The following is an 18,476-nucleotide window of genomic DNA, read 5'->3' as shown; positions in this document are numbered from 1 at the left end:
AAACCAAGGTCAAATCAGGACATTTAGAGGAGTTTTTCAACCATTTCTCAATCTTATTAAACAAACCACCCAAACCAAACCAATAACAAATACAACATACACCCCCCCAAATAAACCCCAACCTAAACCACACCAAAAACCAGCAACCCCAAACCAAAAATCCACAATGGATCTTCAATTCAGAAAAAAATTAGTTTCATTAATGACTAGTTCCAGAATTTTACCTACGCTTGGTGAAAAGTAATAACTTCACTATTGCATCTATATCCCATGAAGCACTTTTTCCCCTCACTAAATCCTATCTTGACCTTACTTATTGTTGGGAAAGGCCAAGCTTTCTCTGAGGACATGCATGAATTTAAAAACAAAATAATCAAACAAATAAAAACCTAAACGAACTAAATAAAGGCAAACTACTTATTTAGATGATGAGAGAAGTGGTTTTAGCTTACAACAAGAACAGTCATAAGTATTCACAGCTGGCACTAATGGAAGCTCCGTGTATTTTCCTCTCCCATCTCTGTTTGGTTTCAAGAGTCTGCGTAATTTCTTAATTTTTTTTTATACTACACTTAAATACTGTGTACCTATGTAGCAGTGAAAAGTTGCAAACCGTTCTAATTTTGGATTACTGATCAAGACTGAGCAAAGGCAAAATAAGGGAAAAAAGATGCATGTGGAAAATATTAAAGACAAGCTTTAAAACATTGTTCTGGGAATAGTTAATCAGCAAATGAAGGTGTGTTCAGGCTTTGTGCAATTAGCATTTTTATACCAGTGTAAAGACATACTAACACACACTAAAGCCCCTGCTGGCATCCAAACCACAAGCTCTTGAAGTTACTTAGCATATGCTGTAGGCTTTTTTTAGGGCAATTGCATAAAAGGGTTCACATTCAGCCTTTTCTTTTGGTCTACACAAATTAGCCTGTCCTGCATTGTTGTATTGTTAGAGAAAGCTGTTTTTCAAATGGGCTCAAATTATTCTCAAATAACATTTTATTCTGACAAAGTATTGATTTATTATAATTTAAATTGCTGCTTGGTGTGGGTTTGATTTTAGCAGTATTGAAGAGGCTGCAGGCAGAACAAGGACTGTGATGTGACGGAAGATTATGCACTTGATTCTGTTTTCATTGAAGTGGCTAGCTAACCTGCGATTAACTGCTATGCTTCATGGTCACATCTGAAGTGGAAAAAAGTATCGTGAACCTCTGCAGGCTGGACCAAGACAAAAATGGGTAAAGTGTGGTCTGTCTCTGATCTGTTCAGAGTCGCAAAGCTGTGGCACTGGCAGGCTGAGATAAATGTATTTAGTCAAAGGCTGAGGCAGCTCTGCTTCAGGAGCTCGTTCAGTGCTTCAAATAACTTCTTAGCTGTACAGGGAGTGCCTTTGTGCCTAGGATGAGTATCCAGTACATTAAGGGAGAGAGATCATTATGCCCAGAAGCTTTTGACAGATCCATTTGCACAAGAAAGACATAGTTAACCTGGATTGCATATACATCAATTGTGAAATTATCATGGCACACGTGCTCTAGTCAAATGTTAAGGTGAGACGGATAACAAACTGCAAAAAGCTTTATTTTTCATTTTACTTGTAATCTCATAGTAGATGAAGGTGCAAGACTACCTTATGTCTTGTCTTCTGAGATAAAAAAAAACATATTAAAAACCTCCAAATGATCTTTTTTCTACTGAGAACTGAACTGTTTAGTAATAAGCTGGAAAAACTAACTGCTGTTACCGCCTAGTTTTAACCTAGTTTGAGGGTAACAGTAGATAAGTTTTGCATGCTGCTTTTTTTTTTTTTTTTGTCATTGGTTTTAATAAAACAGAGCTGGACATGGTAATTCTTTTAAGTAATTTTTATGTTTATTAAATAATTAATGGGCTAATCATAATCAGCTTTGAACAGTCAAGTCCTTAAGGAGAATATGATTAAAGTATTGATCATACCTACTGACATCAGCAGAATCTGATTATGGTATACTTTATTTCTAGTTCCTGATATATGAACTGTACTGGTTTTGAATATTATCAAACCACAGCAACAGCAGGGAAGTCTGCTAGGCTACACAGCCCGAGAAGATTATTATGACCTCCGGGTTCTTGTATTTCTAAAAGGAATTTGTACTGCTGCCACTTTGTCTAGTGTCAGAACTTCACCTGATATATAAGGCCATATATACACCCTTCTTATCGCTGACATGTTTTGATCCTCTTTGTTAATCTTAGACAAGCAAGCAAAACCAATACATTCAAATTATTTAGGAAGATGGTGGCAATAATGAAACCTGTCATACAATTATGATAGAACCATGTAAAGGGAAAGTCCTTTACTTTGATCGAATGTAAGCAGATAATTGTCAGCAAATTTGTCTGGATTTCTCATACCCAGAAAATAAGTCAGTTTTACAGAAGCCAAACTTTTAGAACAAACTTCTGGTCAAGTCCACTTCAGCAGATGAGTCCATAACACCGTTGCTTCTCTGCCCTAAAAGAATTTGCTATAGATGTAGAGTCTTAGTCAACCCTTAGCAGCTCCAGTCAATTAGCATTCTGTGGCAAGTTCATCTAACACAATAAGAAAGTAATGGACGTGCGAAATGGCTTGCCTTCTAGTCCTGGAGTGTAACTGGAGGTTAGAGTTCGCAGGTGTAAATGGTAGAGTTATCACTATTTTTAATTGGTTTGTTTGTAGAGAGATTTTCTTTTATATATCTAATGAACTAGTAATTTACTCATGGACTAAATCCACTTAAGATAATATCTATTAAACAACTATCTGACTAATAAGTCAGACATAATATTTCTCAAAGTGTTTTAATTGAGACAATTGTACTTGTCACTATTTCATTATAACTAAAGAACTCTTGTGAGTCATCTGAAAGCAAAACCCAGAGTTTTTCATGCTTCAAATGATGTGGAGTAACTTGAGCACATTAACTTTTTTGGCAAAATTTACTTAGCATTATTGGTTAGTTTTGGTCAATTAGATTACCTGCTTTGATGATATATCTTGAGGAATATACCCAAAGTACAGAAGGTAAAAAGCTGCCTGCTAAATAAAGCAGAATTAAATGTTATGAAAACCCACGAGTACAAAGGCTGGGAATTCGTGTGGTTTAATTTTGGTATGGGTTTTGTCTCTGACAGTAGTCTGGGAAAGGTCATTTTTTTGAATTGCAGTTTTAAAGTATTTAATTATATTTCCATGAATATTTGCATATAATCTCTAAGAACTTCTTTTAGTGCTTTTAACCAGCCCTTCTATTTTTTGTCTGGCAGATTTCAGAAAAATATCCGTCATTGTGCCTGACATACAAATTTGTTACTTATCAAGAACCTGCTCTCTTACCATTCAAGATGGGTTATTTGCTTGTATCTCTTGCTTTGATTCTTTTCAAACTTGGTCATTCAGACACTGGTCTCAGTGGCAGTACTTGTGATACCCGTCAGTTTTGTTTGGCTGTCAGATAAGACAAGGAATAAAAAAAATATGTAATCTGTTATAATTACCTGTAACTGTTGGCACAGAGACAAGATCTGTAGTTGGTAAAAGATGTTATCTTTTTTCTCTAATTGACTCACCTGCTGAAATAAGTTATTACCAATAGAAGGTACTCATTTTTTTCCACGTACATTCTTGCTAAAATACAGCAACATTCATTAAGTTATTGCCTGAGATTTTTCTATTATTAATATACTTTAATGTGGTATAGCTCTGTAACATCTAAATAAAATAAGTGTCAGACTTGGTTCACTGTGCATTTGTCTTATGCACTCTTAGTAATTTTTTTGTCAGTGCTACTAACATCTCAGGACTTGCTAAGAAAATTTACTATGTAGCACTGAGCTAGCTTAGTGTAGGGATTGTCAGATCTTGTGATACTTAAAAATTTTTAAGGAGGAAAACACAGGAACCATAGAAGTAGAGTTGTCATTTGACTGACTCATAAAATCCTCGGCACGGTTATGGATACCCTTACGTAGTTGATGTCTGCCTTTTGCATGATTACAGGTATATTGAGAGTAGCAGAAAATTAAGTGCAGTTCATGTCACAGCATTTGTTCTTATTTCAGTGGGTTTTGTCATCTATAATGTGATTTGTTGAAATGAAAATTCCTTTCCAAATTTTGCTGTTATCCTTACTGTGATTACTAGAATAATTTTCAGATGTTCCTCTCCTATTCACATGCTTTTGCTTTACAGACAGATAGAACTGGGCAGTAGTGGAAGAGAGGAAAAGACTTCTTATTTAAATATTCTTGAATTTGGAAACCTGGGGTAGGTATGTCCTCTGTTTCCAATCTAGTGAAGTCTGCACAAAAAAAAATACGAATAAATCTGATGGAATTGATCACTCTGCCACAGAACTGGGCCTAAAACATGGATAGCTCTTCGGGGAAAGAGCAGAGACTCCTTCACCACCTTCTTCCCCATATGATTTTGCAGTGGTGGCAATCACCAAATGTGAGGTACACTCCTACCGTGCAGCACAGAAAGAGCAAATAGAAGACTGTTGAAAGAACAGTCAGGGCAAAATTGCTTTATCTTTGTCATAAACATACCTATTACTGACGAGCCCGGTATCTGTGGATACAAAGAGTATCTGTGCCTTATTTTCCTCTCTGCATGGAAGAGCCAACCTAAATTTGAGGCCTGCCTAGTGATGTCATGAGCGTATTTTTCAAGTATTGTTAAATGTGTTCTAATGTTTGTTGATAAAATTCCACACTTGAAAAAAACTCAGTTTTTCTCATTAAGTCACCAGCTGTTCTTCTGTGTGTGATTTTGTTCAGATTAACCTGTATTTGCATGACAGTGCTGGGTGTATAGGTGACATTGACTCTAATGAGCATGTGTTGTGTGCTTTAGTTGCACAATTGGTTTATTTCAAAGACAAGTTGGAGGAAGCAGCCCAGAAAATAGGCTGCCAGTGAAGTGCAAGGTGAACTTCAGTGTAGCAGAATCAAAGCTTATAATGAATATAATACTTTTTTCCAGTCTGTTGGAGGGGGGGGGGGGGGGAAAAGAAAGGAGTATATAATATCCTGTCTGCAATGGGTAATACAGAAGGCCAGGAGGAGGAAGGGGTTTTGGTTTTTATTGTTTTATGTATGTTTGTTTTCTCCAAATTCTACTCTGAATTTATGTTAAAAAAAAAAAAAATAATGCAATTGAGTTTAGGATGCATACATAGACTATCAAGCAGAAGGGAACCCCAGGGTTACGCAGAGCAGGGTATGGAGCCTGGCATATTGGAGACCTGGGTAGGAGGAGTTATTGTGGGAAAGTAAGCGAGGAAAGATCATGCAAGCTGAGCTTCTTACTCTGTGTACTAGAAATAGATTAAACAATATTGTGGCTAGTTTTTCTAAGCAAAAGGTGGCACCTACTGCTGCTTTTCGTGTGCGGTCTTAGAGTACGTTTCATCCCACCATGCATATGCTGCCTTGTTTTATGCTGTTGACTTGAGCCTGTTCTGCTCCTCTTCCTACTATATTTACTCTGATTTCTAATTTTTGTTCCTAATTTTTTTCTCTTGTCCTCATCTGCTTCTTGTCATTGATGTTCTCATGGCAATTTAATTTGATTTGAAAAGACTGATGCATTTTCTTTTCCTTTTTTCTTAAATAATCTCCTTATTTCAGGATTTGCCCATTTCTTCTCTACAACAGGTGAATTTATCCACTTTATTTACTACTATATTGCTCTTTAATTCCAAAACTGGAAATTGTTCTGATTCAGAGAGTTGACCAATGTACAGGGGGGTTGTACAAGGGGGTTGTAGAGGGGGGTTGTACAAGCGGGTTAGAGGAATTTGCTTGCTTAAACAAAAGTAGTGTCTGTTGTAAATGCCTGCTAAGCAGAACAAAGACACCTGGTCCTATTGATAAGGAAAAGCAGACACTTGGTTCTATTGATAAGCAGCTATTGATAAAGAAAATCAGACGCCTGAATCTACTGATAAGGGGGACAAGCAGATGGTTTATGGCTGGGATACCGACCAAACCCTAAGGCCATATGTGAAGACTAAAACGTGAAAAGTGCAAGAAGAGGAAGACTCATTTACTTCATCTTGAAGACCCCTACCCCCAGGAGGAAGTCATTTACTTCATCTTGATACCACTGCCCATGACCAGAGGGGGCACTGCACAGGCGCAGAGGACCTTCTGGCTCATTATAATACGAAGGGGGGATAGGACATGAATATGTGTAGGCGTATTGTGCAACCTTATGAATATATATAACTTTAGAGAATAAATGTACAGGGAAACAACACTGAGGTATGCATGACTTTGAGGAATTATCCCCGTGCGTCTCAGCGCTGAATAAAAAGCATACCAACTTTACAACTTTAACAAGTTGTGGAGTCAATCCGCGCATCAATACCCTGAACTCCACAACCATATCCCCACTATGGTAGGTGTCTCAGAGCCCACACTGAAATTGTGCCCCCATTCTAGGTAAGGACATCTTAGTTCCATGACAAGATTTTGTGAGTGGTGCATGTTTTCCTCCTAAAAGACAAGTGAAATCTTGAATGAAAGGAGAGAACCTGTATTTCGAGATGCTTTCTTGGTTGTGCTTCTAGGCAAGGAATGTATCCATGAAAAACCCAGCTGCTACATCCTGGCAGTTTTGCTTGAGTCTTCTCATTTCACTATACGGAGTTGATGGACAGGAGACGTAGCCCAAGGAAGGTAGTTTTCTTTTAAGATCCTTTCTGCTTGTTTAGAGTTTGTCTAGAGTGGCAGACTGAAAAACCTGGAAAAGCTTTCTTCTCACATGTATCCTGTTTCTTTATTATGTCTTCTGTTTCCATTTAATCACTTTGGCATATAGTAATTTTTGCTTAAAAAGCAAATAATCTTTTTAAATGAGTATGGAAAAAAACAGTGCTAATAACTTTAAAAATTCTTTGTCATTGGCTGGGCAAGATTCAGCTCTTTCTTCCTTTTCTCTTTTACTCATTTCTAATTACTGCAGCATCTTCAGACTTACCAACTGTGGTGTGTGTTCCGGCTGTGTTTGAGTGTAAAGCTGATAGTGAATTAAGTGTTTCATTGTGCATAGAGACAGTCATAGACAAGGCTGCAGGGATTCTTAAGATAAGGAAGACATGCAACAACAGGACCAGATGTTGTCTTTCAAAGTAGTGTGGGCCTTCCTCATGTGAGTAAAGGCCTGAGAAATAGGTAAATGGCTGCAAAAGAGAACAGCAAAAGGAGACTCTCAGGGTTGTAAATTAGCCCAAACTAATGAATTTCCATAAAAAAGGGTAAAATGAGTGGGGGTATTTCTCACCGTTCAACCACCCCACCCCCCAGAGATCACTCCTCAAATTCACAGTGCCTTTGCCATGGCTCTATCTACCCAAATTACTGTATGAAATGAATAATGAGTATTGGGGTGGGCATTTTATGGAATTGTGATGAATATATATATATATAAGAAAGGTATATAGGCTGTAAACTGTCTCTTCTTGATGTGCATGACAGGTGGAGCAATCTCTCATGCACCCACTCCTGTAATAAAGTAATGTCAGTTTTCTAACCTGTCATTCTGGTTGGAGAGTTTATTTTTGGTGACAAAGCTATGCTCAATAAAAGCAAGTACAAAAAAAAAAAAAACCTCAAAAAAAAAAAAAGTAAAATGATTTAGGTGACTCTTCTGTGGACAATACTGCTGGTAGGACCTATTCTAAAGGGAATGGAGGTAGATCTGCGCTGAAACAGGTAGGATCTGTTTGAGCAGAAGACAGCTTGGAGATGCACAGCTCCAGCAGGAGGTCAATTGTAGTGTGATGTCAATATTGCAAGGGAAGTGGTACAGTGAGGTAGAAAAGGAAGGATAAGCCCTGGGAAGGTGTCATGTCCTCTTTGATCTTCCTGCTTTTTCTGTCATTTTATTCCTAATGCCTCTCCTGTTGCTGTTACTAAGAGTAAATGAAGTAATGATACAGTTAGTTAAAAGTTAACTTTCTGTGTGAAGATTCATGGCTTTAATAGCAATAAAATATTCTTGTTGCCAGTGAGAGAGCCTTGTTGTGGCTGCTCCTCAGTGGGCTAGTTATGTTCTGGCTTTACCCATTTGAGAAATGAAGGATTTTTCAAAATGAATTTTGATGTATGGCATATGGACACACTGGGAACATACATCTTGCAATCTTCTTTTTTAAGTTCCCTCTTGCATCCTGGGAACTGAAAACCAGAGGTAGACAGCTAGCTTGGAAAAGAAAATCCCGTGCTCTGTGAAACAGTTTAATTACAAGAGTTGTTTACGCATCTAACTCTGGACACCTGTTGCATTTAGACATTTCTTAGGTTGGGTGAGGGAAGTGGATGAATGTCGTGGTTTAAACCCAGCCAGACAGCTGATTCACTCACTTCTCCCCTTTGACTGCTACTGCTAAACCCAGGACAATGAATCAAGGAAAAAGACTTAGCTGCTTTAACTCAAGGAAACAGCAGAACTGGGGAGATGAATCTAGTATGAATATATATTTAATCAATAAGACAAGCATTTTTCATCTCTTATCACCTGTATGTTATTAGCCTTGTATTTTCTTCCAGAGCACTAGAGATTTTAAAGTACGCCAGATGAACCTAAAGCTTAGATCAATATGTGCAACAAAGTGCTTAAGAAAAATCTTTAAGCCTTAACCTTCTTGTGACATGTACTAGAAGAAGCACTGTTTCTGTTGGAAACATTGTTTGTATGCTTCTCATAAATTGCTTTTTGTGTAAGATGGTGTATGCTGTTATAGACTATCTGTTAACACGAACACTCTGAGATCATGGGTGTATTATTAAATGGGCTACACCAGTACACTTTCTGGTTTAGTCTGCTTGCAGAGCAAATGCACTTTAACATTTATGGATGGCAGCTTGTAGTTATAACAGTCCATAAAGCCAAATAACTTGTACCATCTTATTTTTTCAATTGTGTAATCAAGGGAATAAGGTCTCATCTTCTGGTGAACACACTTGCCACAGACTAATCAGCTCTCAAAAAAAACCCATCATAATTATTTGTAAAACACTGTACAATTTAATTATCTTGTAAACATGGAGTTCCTTCTGACACCTTCCAGAATTTGTAGCTTTGTAAAGCAGACATAAGCTAATGTGAATTTGCAATGAGGGCTGTTAATGTCCAGGTAGCAGAGTGGTAGTGAGAACTAGGAGGTAAGGTGCTCCAAATGTCAAATGAAGCAAATGTGTACCTGAATCCTGTGGGGTCAGTGTCATTATTGTAACTGATGCTCAGGTGGAGGATCTGCATGTCTAAATGTAAGATGGAGAAGCGAATGAACCTTTTCTGATCAGATACTTATGAAAAGATATGAAAACACTTCCAAAATCTTTGTTGGTTACAGAATGGTAGCAATGCCTCACTGGTTTAGAGAGTGCTACAGACAAAAATGCTCTTCATAAGGAAAAAATGGGGAATTCACTTTTGCCCTCTAAACATCCCTGTTCTTTTAGCCCTTTCTGTTCCTCCACAGGTAAGTAGCAAACTGGCTTGGGAAACGAGTACTTGCTTTTTGTTAGCAAGTTTTGCTACTGTCTCACACGCGCTCCTTGGCCTGTTCTGTTGCAATGCTGAAGGCTGTTCAAGCGCAGGGTAGTGGAGAGGCTGGGAGTTGGATTTTGCTGTTTCAGGTGAAGGGCTGCAGAGCCGGTTTGTGCTGCTGGGACTTTAGCAGAGTGAAGTATGTTTGGTGGTGGGAGGTTACACATGTTCTGGATTGGCAGATTCTGGCCTAAATAACCCAGAACTGATTGTTTGGTTTTGTTTTTGTTTTAATTAGTTACAAGGTTTTATTAGTGGCTTTATGGCGTCCATGAAAAAGTAGCATCTATGTCTCTTGCAAGACTGTCTCGGGATGCTCTCCTAGCATAGCTCTATATCTGTATAGATGAAGCCTGTTGGGCACAATTTAACTGTAAAGAAGTTATATAATAGACAAAAGTTTAAGAAAAGGGTATTTTTCCTTAGTTACTGTAGTGGTCCCTTGCAACTCCATTTTATCAGGGGTTGGTCCTCTAGAAATGTTGCCTGACTTTTCTGTCTTTAGTAACTTCCTTCTTAGTAGACTGTCTCGTTACTGTAGCCTTTCCTCCATCTCCATCTTTGTAATTGCTTTTCAAGGTAATTTTCCCTCTCTTTCTCTAAATATGTATCCTCTCTGCACCTTTAAGTGTGCTATTACAATACAGTAAACAGATATCCTTCATGACGGTACACACTATTAGCAATTACAGCAAAGAGCCCATGAAACCCTTAGATGCCTTTCACTGCTCACTGAGCAATGCAGCATGTTTAAAAAACAAAATGGACAAAGAAGCTATTACAGACCAAAGAAATGGCATCATACACAAAAAGTACGTATTTACGGGGAGGAAAAGAATCCCAGAAATATTTCATGAAATAATTTGTCTTCTAAATGAAGCAACCACTTCAGAGCACATACTATACAAATACTATGTTGTTTGCAACTATTAGATTGCTATTTTGGGAAAGCTGTTCTGCATTTGGTGTCATGTGAAACTGTATAAAATGTCTGGTGTGAAAGAAAATGTGTTGTTAAAACCAATGAACTGTATGTTTTAGAAGCTGAATCAGTCACAAGAGAGTTGATGCTAAGATTTCCAAGATTTGTTTGCTGGCTGACAGAACTGGAAAATGGTGAACTTTCAACCCGAGTTTGGAAGTCAGTATATATGGGAATGAGTAAACAAGGACAAAGGTGAAAAAATTAAGAAAGGGAACTCTAAACAAAAAATGTGTACATTGAAAAATGTTGTAATTGTTGACCTAAATTTGTATGAAACAAATATAGGAAGAGAATTTCTTTAACAAGCCTAACAAGGGGATTTTTACCGGGGGGGGAGGATGGATCTTCAAGGATAGCATGGTGCTGCTTATTCTTCTGTGAAGACTGCAAATACACAGTGGTGAGAAGGATGTGTTCAACATGGAGATTAGCCAGGGAATTCAAAGAATGGATCATGGTTGAGGGAAACACATAGAGGCTTTAAGCAAACAGCAGCACATATGTTTGGAAGGAAATTAATCTGTCTCATTCTAACACCAACTTCTGTCTGTTTAGTTGACTAATAAAGCAGAGGACTACACTTCCAGCTTGCAGTTCCGTCTGAGCTGCTTCTGTACAACCCTAGTGGTAAAAGGCTTGTTACTTCCTCCCTTCTAAACTTCTGTAATTGAGCTCACAAAACCCTAAAATTGTGTTTGCCTTCTCCCTGCTCCCATCCACATTGTCATGTGGGCTTTCTTCAGATCCCTGCTGAAAACTTACTTCTATGAAGCTTTGCATTAAACATTGCATTGTTGGTATGAAGGGGTTAATAAGGGTGCATGTCCTCAGTGCCCTGGGCAACACCTGAGGGTTGAGTAGGATTGAGGTTATGAGACACAGGTGTGGGGAGAGTGCAAAGGGGTAGATAGAAGGTTTGTTGGGAGTAACCTTTCTAACAGAGGTGTAGAAGGGTTCTTTGTTCTGTTGCTGGTGTGTGGAAATCTTGCAAGAAGCTGAGCTGCTTTGGGGTCTGACTTGAAGGTGGGGTGAGATGAAGCAGCAGCTACATGGCAGCAGGAGAGGACAGACTGATTAAGGGGTAAAATCTCTGTATTTTTTAATTCAGCTTTCTGTAAAGGAGGTGGAGAAGGAGAGGCGTGTAATGTGTAAACGTGGTGAACGAGTGAATGTCAGTCCAGATCTCACTGTGACTTGCTTTTTCTGTTGGTCTTATTACTGTCTTGGAGAATATATGTCTGTCCTGGGTTCAGCAGTAGCAGTCATTTTTCTCCTTCTTGGTAGCTGGTGCAGCACAGTGTTTTGACTTTCGGCCTGGGAGCAGAACTGATAGTGATGTTTTGGTTTGGCCAAGGACTTTGTGAGCCTCATGCTCTGGCAGGGAGGAGGGGAAGCCGGGAGGAAGCAGAGACAGGACACCTGACCCAAACTGACCAAAGAGGTATTCCATACCACAGCACGTCATGCCCAGGATGTAACTGGGAGTTAGCCAGAAGGGCTGGGAGACTGCAGAGTTGGAGGAGGTATCGGTCGGAGCTTGGTTGGGCTTGGGGGCGAGTTATCGGTCAGCTGGTGGTGAGGTGTTGTATTCTCTTCCCTTGTTATTTCCTTTATCATTATTATCACTGGTGGTAGCAGTAGTGATTTGTGTTATACCTTAGTTACTAAACTGCTCTTATCTCAACCCGTGGGAGTTGCATTCTTTTCGATTCTCCTCTCTGTCCCTCCGAGAGCAGGGGGAGGGAAAGAAAGGGGGGGGAGGTGAGCGAACGAATTACCTGACTGGGTTTAAACCACAACAATGTCATAATGTGTTTTTATATTGTTTAATGAAGCAGAATCTGGACTGGGTACTGTTTCTGCAATCCATTTGTGCAGCAGTCAGGACTGTGTGTGGCAATTATATGACAAGCCTTTATTAATTTGCTTTCCTGCTTAAATCATGTTGCCTCAGAGGAATAGGGTGGTCACTGTTTCATCCTTACTGACCCTCTAAAATGGGAGGGGGGACCCCTCTCTGTATGTGTACTAGCATTTTACTGGTATGTGAACAGCAAGGCGCACTGAAGTTCAAACAATGTTCTGTAATTCTAGCTCTCATGAGTAGTGTGTTGGGTATTTCTCCTACCCAAGTAACCAGACACACAACCAGACATATAGACCAAAAGCCTGAGGTGCTGGTGACTCATCTGGGCCAGTTTCTAAGTCAATCTTAAAAACAGAATAGCAGAGATGTCTTTGAACTAAGGCTTTAAGTACAAAGAACCAGTCTGGTGGTGCAATCACAAGCTGAAGGGAAAACTGCAGTAAGTTTGAAATACATTTATATTTTAATTCTAGCTAGGAATAAATAATTTAGATGCTTGAGAGTGTATTTATGAATTGGCTTCAGACTGCAGCTCCCTTACTGTTATACTGCTTCAGGAATAAAAATAATCATAAAGGTAGCATTGCTCTAGGTGTGTTAGACCAGATGATGAGCTTTCAGCTGTGCAGTGTGTCATCCTAAGATCTGAAACACACTGGTCCCTTTCATCTATCCAATGTCATTCAGTGTCAGATGCTGTGTTTTCACTATGACTGCAGCTCTCAAGCACATTACTCTTGCTTTTTGTCTTTGTGTTGGTTTTCCATAGGGAAGTGTTTTCCTTGCTAATTTGTATACCAAGCAATAACCCTGCTGTATAATACCCAGTTTCACTAATTCAGGGTGGCATGCCATCTGTACTACCTAAAGGTCAATTCAAGTGTTGCTTGCAATTCTGTGGCCTCTTAATAAGCTGCATACTAGTGCTGCACTGATTCTTGTTTTCTGGTAACAGTAATTCAAATCCTGTACAAGATAAACCTCAAGTGTATCTCACCTGAAAGAAACCTATATGCATTATAGCTCAGGAGATGCAACTGCATTTCTGAACACCCAATTTCATTGCTGTGATATACTGAATTTTGCTTAATGTTGATGCATAGTGCTCTTCAAACCCTCCTGTCTTGATTGTAACAGTTAACAGCGGCCTCTTGCGACGGCAAGAGCTTTTGGCACTCAGGATTTCCATATAAGCAGCACAGGTTAAACAGGCTTCCAAGCTGCTGTTGAATGAACGGAGGCCTGAACGCTGGGAGATGGCTCTGTTCGCTACCTGCAGGATCTACAGCTGCTGTAGGGGCAGCAGCATTAGTCAGAGTGAACAGCAGAAGGAAAGAAAGGAATCATGATAGAGGGAATCTTGGAGATCTGTCTGCCTATTGTGCCAGACCATGAGCCTCTCCCCGGCATGCTGAGATCCTGCTGGGATGCACTCTGGAAAAGAGCCCAAAGGCAGAGTTCGGGAAGTGAAGCACCTAAATGAGAGACAAAACTGGGCTTTTAGGAGAAATGTGAGCAGAGACTGTATAATGTCTCATAAAGAAAAATGGTTGGGAATTGACTGGCCAGCAGTGAGTGCTGCTTCAGAGCACTAGCACCTCCAGTAACATACATGGTAGGTGTTGTGGATAGAACTGAAGCCTTAAAACCTTAGAGATTCTTGCTGGGGATTTTGTTGTTGGTTTTACTGATCCAGTAGTGTGCTTTGAAAAAGGGGCATTTTGTAGTGGTGAGGTCTAACTTATCAAAGAAAGATATGTTTGAGAAATGTTCTATCTTGCCAGACATAAGAAATTTTCTCCAACACCATGAACGTACCGGTGTGTTTTGAGCTGTATGAGATTCTTATGAAGAAGCACCGGCAATAGAACATGAAAGAACTGGAATTTGAAAAGGTAGGAAGATCTTCAGTCTTGAGTGCCAGTGTTTTCCAAACCCGTGGTGTTAGCACACTTGCATTGCCCTGTGTTACTGTTGAGTGCTGATCTGGATTTGTCACATCATTCCTTTGAATGAATGTGGAGCTCAAATATAAAAAAATATTGGTGGATAAAATCTTGTCAAGTTTTAAGTGTATATAACATAATTATTTATTTTAGTTGAATAGAACATATGTTTGACTTTGTAAATCCCAATGAAAAGACACTTCACTGAATATAGAGGTGCCATGCTTGACCTCGTGCTCACCAACAGGGAAGGGCTCATTGGAAATGTGACGCTCCAGGGCAGCCTTGGATGCAGCGATCATGAGATGGTCGAATTTGAGATCCTCAGGACAGTGAGAAGAGCATGCAGCAAGCTCACTGCCCTGGACTTCAAAAGAGCAGACTTTGGCCTCTTCAGGAATCTGCTTAGGAAGGTTCCATGGGATACAACCCTAGAGGGCAGGGGGGCCCAGGACTCTTGGCTGATATTCAAGGATCACCTGCTACAAGCTCAGGAGCATTGCGTCTCAACTAGAAGGAAGTGCAGCAGGAGGGCCAGGAGACCTCCTTGGATGGATAAGGAGCTCCTGAGGAAAATTCAAATGAAAAAAAAGAGGCTTATAAAATGTGGAAACAAGGACAGGTGGCATGGGAAGAGTACAGGGATGTTGTCTGGGAAGCTAGGGACCAGGTTAGGAAAGCTAAGGCCAAGTTAGAATTAAACTTGGCTAGGGATATTAAGGATAACAGGAAGGGATTTTATAGGTACATAGCAAATAAAAAGCAGACTAGGGAGAACGTAGGCCCCCTCAGGGAAGCTCTCGAGAGAACTGGCTGCACAGGATTTGGAGAAGGCTGAGGTTCTGAATGACTTCTTTGCCTCTCTCTTCACTGGCAAAGGCTCTGACCACACAACCCAAGTCTTGCAAGGCAGATGCAGGGGCTGTGAGAATGAAGACCTCGTGCCCACTGTAGGAGAGGATCTGGTTCGAGACCATCTTAAAAAATCTGAATGTGCACAAGTCCACGGTTCCTGATGAGATCCATCCGTGGGTCCTGAAGGAGATGGCGAATGAAGTTGCTAAGCCACTGGCCATCATATTTGAGAAATCATGGCAGTCAGGTGAAGTTCCCGACGACTGGAAAAAGGGAAATATAATCCCCATTTTCAAGAAGGGGAAAATGGATGACCCGGGAATTACAGACCAGTCAGTCTCACCTCTGTGCCTGGTAAAATCTTGGAGCAGATTCTCTTGGAAGGCATGCTAAGGCACATGAAAAACAACAAGGTGCTTGGTGACAGCCAGCATGGCTTCACTAAGGGGAAATCCTGCCTGACTAATTTGGTGGCTTTCTGTGATGGGGCTACAGAACCGATGGACAGGGGCAGAGCAGTTGATGTCATCTACCTGGACTTGTGCAAAGCGTTCGACACTGTCCCACTCAACATCCTTGTCTCTAAATTGGAGAGACATCAATTTGATGGATGGACCACTCAGTGGATAAAGAACTGGCTGGATGGCTGCACACAAAGAGTTGTGGTCAATGGCTCAATGTCCAGCTGGAGACCAGTAACGAGTGGTGTCCCTCAGGGATTGGTGTTGGGACTGGTCTTATTCAACATCATTGTCGGTGACATGGACAGTGGGATTGAGTGCTTCGTCAGCAAGTTTGCCAATGACACCAAGCTGTGTGGTTTGGGCACTGGAGGGAAGGAATGCCATCCAGAGGGACCTTGACACACTTGTGAGGTGGGCTGATGCCAACCTCATGAAGTTTAACCATGACAAGTGCAAGGTCCTACACCTGGGTCAGAGCAATCCCAGGCACAGCTACAGGTTGGGCTGAGAAGAGATTCAGAGCAACCCTGTAGAGAAGGACTTGGGCGTGTTGGTTGATGAGAAAATGAACACGAGCAGGCAGTGTGCACTTGCAGCCCAGAAAGCCAACCGTATCCTGGGCTGCATCAAAAGCAGTGTGACCAGCAGGTTGAAGGAGGTGATCCTGCCCGTCTAATCTACTCTCATGAGATCTCACCTGGAGTATTGTGTGCAGTTCTGGTGTCCTCAACATAAAAAGGACATGGAACTGTTGGAACAAGTCCAGAGGAGGCCCATGAGGATGATCAGGGGGCTGGAGAACCTCCTGAAGATAGGCTGAGAAAGTTGGGGCTGTTCAGCCTGGAGAAGAGAAGGCTGTGTGGAGACCTCATTGCAGCCTTCCAGTATCTGAAGGGGCCCTATAGGGATGCTGGAGAGGGACTCTTCATTAGGGACTGTAGTGACAGGACAAGGGGTAATGGGTTAAAACTTAAACAGGGGAAGTTTAGATTGGATATAAGGAGGAAATTCTTTCCTGTTAGGGTGGTGAGGCACTGGAATGGGTTGCCCAGGGAGGTTGTGAATGCTCCATCCCTGGCAGTGTTCAAGACCAGGTTGGATGAAGCCTTGGGTGAGATGGTTTAGTGTGAGGTGTCCCTGCCCATGGCAGGGGGTTGGACCTAGATGATGTTAAGGTCCTTTCCAACCCTAAGTATTCTATGATTCTATGAATATGTATTTGTTTTTACTGAATAATAATCCAAATGCTTAGAATTAGGAAGCAAATTCTTTCTTTTAACCTATGATGTTCTCTGAAATCTAAAATGACCATAATTCAGTTTTAATTTATTCATTCTCATAGTCTATATACTTACAGACTTGAAGAGACACTGCATTACTAACTTCAGCCTGTAGAGTTTGACATCATATTTACCTGTTTATTGACTTTTGTAATGTTTTATATTTAAAGTTAGTTGAAGGAGGGATAGAAAAAGGATGATTAGAGATACCTTAAGTAGTACCAGTGACTTTAAATTGCAGTTCTTTGCTTTTAACTAACTAAATCACAACTAATACTTTACCTTTCAAGATCTGAAACTGCAAGCTAATATACTGACAAAACTATGCAAGAGTGTTCCTGTAGCAGGGATTTCTGCAAAGGTTTGTTTCTAGTGGAGGGAATTGCATTTCTTCAGTGTTGGGTTGCCCTAAAAAAGAGTGGAAGAAACTTTATTGAACTTTGTTGTCGGACATAGCTGACATTATTGCTGTATAGTATCAGAGATGAAAAACTGTTTCAGAAACAGGGCAGTAAAAATAACTTCTGTCTGGTTCAGACACTGAACTGAAAACTTCATTCAGTACAGCTGCATGAAAGCTCCTCTATCTTGCCAAAATGAACGCTAAAAAAGAAACAGCCCAAAACACCCTTAGGTCAATTGAACCTTTAGTTCATCTTGAAAGGAAAGCATCTTATTTATTTTATTTAACAAATCAGTGAAGGAACAGAATTAAAACAATTCACAGAAACCGGAAGGCAGCACTAGTACAACTCCTCTACACCTTTATTCAGTGCTTCGAACTGCTGAAAGTTTTCCTTTTTGTGGGAAACCTTCATAAAAACTCTGCTTTACATAAAGGACTTTGGTGTGTTTTGTTATTGTGCTGTTTGGGGGGCTTTTTTCTCTTTTTTTTTTTTTTTTTTTGCCTTCAAAGTCAGATCTGGCTGCTGTGTAAATATCTTTCAGGCAATACTCATCTGGTTATCTTTGGATACTAATCCTAACCTAATATTTTTACCTGAACCTGAATTTCTGTCCCTGTTCCATAACCACCTGAATGAAAAGTGTAAATGTGCAGCTTTTGTATCCTGTTGTTGACTATGTTTCTAATGTCACAGTGCCCATGTGATATCTGCTTTTACATTGGATAAGACAAAGCTGTTTGGATTAATGTTTTTGATAATGGCCATAGTGGCAAGTGGTCTTTTGTCTCCTATGTGTAGAAACAAAGATAACGTGAAAGGATTGTACAGAGAATCTGCAAATGCCCAGAAGACTGGCACTATGTGATTCAATTTAGTTCTCATTTTTCAAGCAGCAGAGCAGGTTGTCCAGTTTGACAGTCTCAATGTGCCTGTTTGCTGCTGCATTCTGCTATTAGTAATTGGCTTATTTCTTAAATGCTGCATTCATGGGAAGCTGGTACTTGGTTTGTCTTGCTTGGTATCCTGTCTTTGTCAGTGGCCAGTCTCATGGTCTGAGGCAATTTTAGTTGGCTGTGCCCTAGATAA

Source organism: Pezoporus wallicus, unplaced genomic scaffold (genome assembly GCF_028554395.1).
Source record: "Pezoporus wallicus isolate ANWC-B61680 ecotype Strahan unplaced genomic scaffold, APGP_CSIRO_Pwel_v1 contig_5552, whole genome shotgun sequence".
Taxonomy (NCBI): Eukaryota; Metazoa; Chordata; class Aves; order Psittaciformes; family Psittacidae; genus Pezoporus; species Pezoporus wallicus.
Note: the sequence above shows the minus strand (reverse complement) of the source record.